The sequence below is a fragment of the Arachis ipaensis genome, chromosome B06 (assembly GCF_000816755.2).
Source record: "Arachis ipaensis cultivar K30076 chromosome B06, Araip1.1, whole genome shotgun sequence".
NCBI lineage: Eukaryota > Viridiplantae > Streptophyta > Magnoliopsida > Fabales > Fabaceae > Arachis > Arachis ipaensis.
Window position 1 is genome coordinate 75,816,354 of NC_029790.2, and position 7,393 is coordinate 75,823,746.

The window sequence follows — 7,393 nt, forward strand, 5'->3', positions numbered from 1 at the left end:
GAAGTACGAAAACAAGAACTGAAGCCATTACCCACTCATCTCAAATATGCATTTCTGGGCACATCAGAGAGCTTCCCAGTGATCATTAATTCATCCCTGACAAAAAAAGAAGAAGGAGAACTTCTTGATGTACTCAAGGCTCACAAAGATGCTTTGGGATGGACCATTGACGACCTGAAAGGCATCAGCCCTGCAGTATGTATGCATAATATCCTCTTGGAGGACAACTCCAAACCAGTGGTTCAACCTCAAAGAAGGCTAAATCCCACAATGAAGGAAGTTGTCCAGAAGGAAGTAATGAAGTTATGGAATGCAGGGATAATCTTCCCAATATCTGATAGCTCATGGGTGAGCCCGGTCCAAGTTGTACCAAAGAAAGGAGGAATGATGGTCATCACCAATGAGAAGAATGAGTTAATCCCTACTAGAACAGTGACTGGGTGGAGGATGTGCATAGACTATAGAAGATTGAATGATGCCACCAGGAAAGATCATTTTCCTCTCCCATTCATTGATCAGATGCTGGAAAGATTGGCCGGCCATGCCTATTATTGTTTCTTGGACGGATATTCTGGGTACAATCAAATCGTGGTGGACCCTAAGGACCAAGAGAAGACTGCCTTCACATGTCCATTTGGAATTTTTGCATACAGGAGGATGCCATTTGGGCTATGCAACGCCCCAGCAACATTTTAGAGGTGTATGCTTTCTATTTTTTCCGATATGGTCGAAAAGTTTTTAGAGGTCTTCATGGACGACTTTTCTGTTTTTGGTGACAATTTCAACACTTGCCTGCAACATCTAACTCTTGTCTTGAAACGGTGCCAAGAAACTAACTTGGTTTTGAACTGGAAGAAGTGCCATTTCATGGTAACCGAAGGGATTGTTCTTGGTCATAAAGTTTCAAGAAAAGGGATAGAGGTTGACAAGGCAAAGGTTGAGATCATAGAAAAACTCCCTCCACCAATTAATGTGAAATATGTTAGAAGTTTCTTGGGGCATGCAGGATTTTATAGAAGGTTTATCAAGGATTTTTCAAAAATAGCCAAACCTTTGAGTAATCTATTAATGCTTGATAATCCTTTTGTTTTTTATGAAAACTGCCGGCATGCCTTTGAAACTTTAAAAAACAGACTCACAACAGCACCAATCATCACACCCCCAGATTGGGAACTACCTTTTGAACTCATGTGTGATGCAAGTGACCTTGCAATTGGTGCTGTACTTGGACAAAAAAAGGGAAACTTGCATCATGTCATATATTATGCAAGTAAAGTGTTGAATGAGGCCCAAAAAAATTACACCACAACAGAGAAGGAATTGTTAGCTGTAGTTTATGCATTTGATAAGTTTAGATCATACTTGATAGGATCCAAAATTGTGGTTTATACTGACCATGCTGCCCTTAAGTATTTGATGTCAAAGCAGGATGCTAAACCAAGACTTATCAGGTGGATATTGCTCCTACAAGAGTTTGATATTGAGGTAAGGGATAGGAAGGGCACTGAGAACTGAGTTGCTGATCATTTGTCGAGGCTACCACAAGAAACAACTCAAAAAGCCTCCCAGCCCATGAATGAAAGCTTCCCAGATGAGCACCTTTTGCATATCCAGCAAGCACCTTGGTTTGCTGACATAGGAAACTACAAAGTGGGAAGGAAGATACCTCAAGCGTTCTCTAAGCAACAAGTGAAGAAGTTAATCAATGAAGCAAGGAAATTCTTGTGGGATGAACCTTTCCTGTTCAAGAGATGTTCTGATGGAGTAATTAGAAGGTGTATCCCTGAGAGTGAAATAAGGGATATCTTGTGGCATTTCCATGGCTCAGCTTATGGTGGACACTTTGGCCCAGAAAGAACAGCTGCAAAGATACTGTAGAGTGGCTTCTATTGGCCAACTATCTTCAAGGATGCCAGAGAGTATGTTCACCAATGTAACGAATGCCAGAGATCAGGAGGACTGACAAGAAGGAACGAAATGCCTCAAAACTTCATTTTGGAATTGGAATTATTTGATCTATGGGGAATTGATTTCATGGGACCCTTTCCCCCTTCCTATTCCTTTAGATATATCTTGGTAGCAGTAAAGTACGTCTCAAAGTGGGTGGAAGCCATAGCCACAACCACTTGTGATGCACAAATTGTCCTTCAATTCCTTAAGAATCATATCTTCACTAGTTATGGAGTTTCCAAGGGTCTTGTGAGTGACGGTGGTAGCCATTTTTGCAACAAGCAGATGGAGAAACTCCTCCACAAATATGGAGTCATTCATAAAGTAGCCACGCCATATCACCCCCAGACCAATGGTCAGGCTGAATTAGCAAATAGGGAATTGAAGAAGATCTTGGAGAAGACAGTATAAAGTACAAGAAAAGATTGGGCTCGGAAGCTGGAGGATGCACTCTGGGCATACAGGACAGCTTTCAAAACTCCCATTGGAAAGTCCCCCTTTCAGCTATTATATGGCAAATCTTGTCACCTCCCTGTAGAGCTTGAACACAAGGCGTTTTGGGCTACTAAACTCCTAAACCTTGACTCTGAAGCAGCAGGGGAGAAAAAGTTGTTGCAGCTAAATGAGCTGGATGAATTTAGGCTAAAAGCCTATGAAAGTGCCAAAATATACAAAGAAAAAGCCAAGAGGTGGCATGACAGAAGGATCTTGAAGAAAGAATTTAAACCTGGGCAGCAAGTACTCTTGTACAACTCACGACTCAAGATGTTCCCTGGCAAACTTAAATCTAAGTGGACTGGTCCATATTTGGTAACCAAGGTTTTTCCTTATGGGAGTATTGAATTGCTGGACGAAGTAACAAAGAGTCAATTCACAGTAAATAGTCACAGAGCAAAGCTGTACTTAGGAGGACAGTGGAACGAGGAAAAAGAGGTTCAGAGCCTACAACCCTCTTAAAAAGAGTGAAGGGTGTCAAGCTAGTGACATTAAAAGAGCGCTTGTTGGGAGGCAACCCAACCTGAGGTAGTTTTCTTTTCATAGCCTTTGCAATAAAAATGTTGAATAATTGGTATGCATTGCAAGGAGCTAAGTTTGGTGTTGCACACCAAAACAATTTAAGGGAGAATGAAGGATTCTAAGTTTGGTGTTCCACCAAAACCTCATTTAAAAGCACATTCTCACCTCCTGCACAATACTAGCCCCAAGCAATCAAACAGATTATTCAACTACTTAACTGCTTTCTAGTTTTAACTCCATAACCTTTAGCAAGGACACAAGATTTTACATATAGTTAACCTGTTGCATCAGAGGAAGTGGCAAGGAATTAAGTTTGGTGTTCCCACACCAAATTAAATCCAAAAGCCACACTCAATTCATACATACTAACCAGTTACCTAAGGGCTTAAGAAGCAAGCAACTTTTGAGAATTATGCAGGAAACTAACCACCAATTGAAGACGTCATACACCACAACTCAAAAGGGGTACAACAGAAGGAAGAACAAAAGAACTGCAAACCAATAGGTTGTATCTATACTTAACTCTTGCGGTTGAAAAATGCTTCGACTTATGACTTGCTAAAGTGTTCATCTAGTATAGGCAGAATCACTCTTGGCAATAAGAAAGCTAATCTAAGTGTGTGCTTGTGTGTTTACTTTCACCTAACTAAATGCATGCTTTGTCCCCTGCATCCTTAATCCAATAAAAGAAATATTTGGAATGTGAAGTAAGATAGTTCTTTGTTAGCTGGAAGTACAATAATAGTGAGTGGTGGTATGAATGTATGATTGTATGATAGCTCACTTTTAGTGAATAAAAGAACTAGACTGTCTCCTTTTAAGTAGAAAGTAGCTCACTGTCTATGAATCTCAATCAAATAAAAGTCTTTGGTTGAAAAGAAAAACAAAAGAGAAAAGAAAAAGCCAAAAGTGGCAACAGAACAAAGAGAAAAAAAAGAAGAAACAAAGCTAGACACCAATAGCTTGAACCTTAGAATATATGTCTGTGGTGTCTTTGTACTAGGATCTGCTTGGATTATTAAGTTCTTTGGAGTGCATCAACACTTGGTAACTTGGGTTAACTAACCCGGGATTCCCGGGATTAAGTCCACTATCAAGAGCAATCTAGTTACAAGGCATTTAGTGACCTAAAGAGGTGCTGGGTACCAATGTTCTTAAGATGAATTGTGAGCCAAGTGTCTGTGGTGTGTATGTGTTAACTAAAAAATAAGCTAAAAAGCTACTGCAACACATAACACTAAGTTGCAATTGAAGAATAAGTTTCTAAGTAAAAGAAAAGCAAATATCAAACACCAAGGATCAGCAAATAATAAGGTTTCACAGCAGCATCTCAGTTAGTACTTAAAGGGACATTCCACACCTGAAAACGAATAAAAGTTGAGCTGCAACATATCCTGCATGAAACCCCATAAATCAAATTCAATTACTTTCTGATAAGGACATATATTGCCTTCTATTTTCATTCATTCTTCTCATATTTTACTGCTTGCTTGGGGACAACTAAGATTTACGTTAAGTGTTGTGATGCCAAGGCATCTTAGGCTAGTTTCACTAGCCTTTTCTTTTGTTTTTATTAGGTTTTATGCACTTTCTTGAGCAATAAGTAAGTGTTTGGATGAAAAGTTCATGCATACCTTGATTCATTCAAACATGGTTAATTTGATGCATCTTCATGAGATTTATGCTATAATTACTTGTGTGTTAAGAATGATGCAAACTCTTGTGAATCTAGCAAAGCTTTGATGCATGTATTGGTTGATGATAGGTGAAGAGAAGTAAGGAAGAAGCATGGAAAGAAGTTGAAGAATGACCATGGAAAGAAGAAAGGAAGCAACGTTGCTGGCCAAAGTTGGCTCACCAACGTTGCCTCAAACGTTGGAGGAAGGACAATGCAACATTCTGCAAGTTTTGGTGCCAACATTAGAGGGAACGTTGGTAAGCCAACGTTACCTCCAATGTTTTTGATACAGTTTGCTTTCTGGAATTAGAAAAATTGGCTGCGACACGCACGCGTGGGTGACGCGCACGCGTGAGTAAGCCAACATTGGAGAAAACATTGCCAAACCAACGATGAGCCCAACGTCTGCGATAAGTTTTCAAAAACTGGAGTTGGAAAATTTGTAGTGACACGTACGCGTCGATGGACGTGCATTTTCTTCCCAACCTCGCGCACGCATAGGCGATGCGTACGCATGACCAGGCGAACGTTGGTGTCCCAACGTTGAGTCAAACGTTGCTAGCAACACCCAGAATCCATTTTCTTCAAGAGAATGTTTACTCAAAAATGTTGATCCCAACGTTGATATCAGAACTATGCAAATTGAGCATCTCAACTCCAAGAGCAATCAACAGAGGCTTTTGTCAACCCAATTCCATCAAGAGCAAAGGCCCAATTCAAGGCTTGAAGATCATTTGAAGAGAGTGTATAAATAGCTTAGAATTTAAGTTCTTAGAGAGTTTTTCCTTTGGTAGTTTTGCTGAGTGATTTTGGGAGAGCTTTTGGTTAGAAGTTATTTTGAGATTTTGAGTCTTGGGGAAGGAGAATTGAATTCTCTTCCTCTTAGTTTTCTTATTTTCAGTTTCATTTACACTCGACTTGAATCTTGGGTGTTGGAGAATTGAAGGAATTCTGTTTCAATCTCACCCTGAGATCTCTCTGTTTTATTTACTGCACTTTTTGAGAAATCAATATTTGAATTCCTTTCTTCTACTGTTTGATCTTTAAAATTCTCTTGCAATTGATTTCTGAATTAGATCTAGGAAGGCATTGAGATCTAGACTTGGTTATCTAGTCTCTTGAGTCCTGAGATCTGAAATTTCCTTTTCATTTCTCTGTTGAATGCTTCTTCAAGCAATTTACATTTTCTGTTTGAGATCTACTGCAATTAAATTCATCTTTTACTTCCCTGCTTGTTGCAATTTACTTTTCCTTGTTTGATTCTTGCAATCCCACATCCCTGACCCATTTACAATTCAAGCCATTTACATTTCTTGCACTTTAAGCTTCTGCAATTTATATTTCTTGCGTTCTAAGTTTCTGCCATTTAATTTCTTGTTTTTTAAGATTCAGCACTTCTATTTTCTTTGCTCTTTAATTTCCTGCAATCTACCCCTCTCCCTTTACATTTCAAGCAATTTAGTTTCTACAATCACAAATCACTCAACTCAACACTTGATTCGCTTGACTAAATCAACCACTAAACTAAAATTGCTCAATCCTTCAATCCCTGTGGGATCGACCTCACTCACGTGAGTTATTATTACTTGATGCGACCCGGTACACTTGCCGGTTAGATTTGGGTGTTTTGGAAATTCATTTTTCCACAAATTTTCCCATCATTGATTCTTGAACACAGCTACTTTATGAGTCTTGGCCGTGGCCCTAAGCACTTTGTTTTCCAGTATTACCACCGGATACATAAATGCCACAGACACATATGGGTGAACCTTTTCAGATTGTGACTCAGCTTTGCAAGAGTCCCCAATTAGAGGTGTCCAAGGTTCTTAAGCACACTCTTCTTTTTGCTTTGGACCTCGACTTTAACCGCTCAGTCTCAAGTTTTCACTTGACACCTTCACGCCACAAGCACATGGTTAGGGACAACTTGTTTTAGCCGCTTAGGCCAGGATTTTATTCCTGTGGGCCCTCCTATCCACTGATGCTCAAAGCCTTGGAACCTTTTTTATCACCCTTGCCTTTTGGTTTAAAGGGGTATTGGCTTTTTCTGCTGGCTTTTTTCTTTTTTTTTTTGCAAGCTTTTCACTGCTTTTTCTTGCTTCAAGAATCAATTTTATGATTTTTCAGATCATCAGATAACATTCTCCTTTTCCTTTCATCCTTTCAAGAGCCAACAATTTTAACATTCATGAATCAACAAATTCAAAAATATGCACTGTTCACGCATTTATTCAGAAAAACAATAGCATTGCCACCACATCAAAATAATTAAACTGTTTTAAAATTTGAAATTCATGCACTTCTTTTTCTTTTTCAATTAAAAACATTTTTCATTTAAGAAAGGTGATGGATTCATTTTCATATCTTTAAGGCATAGACACTTAGACACTAATGATCATGTAATAAAGACACAAACATAAATAAACATAAAGCACAATTTTCGAAAAACAGGAAAATAAAGAACAAGGAAGTTAAAGAACGGGTCCACCTTAGTGATGGCGGCTTGTTCTTCCTTTTGAAGATCTTATGGAGTGCTTGAACTCCTCAATGTCTCTTCCTTGCCTTTGTTGCTCCTCTCTCATGGTTCTTTGATCTTCTTTAATTTCATGGAGGAGGATGGAATGCTCTTGGTGCTCCACCCTTAGTTGTCCCATGTTGGAACTCAATTCTCCTAGGGAGATGTTGATTTGCTCCCAATAGTTTTGTGGAGAAAAATGCATCCCTTGAGGCATCTCAGGGATTTCATGA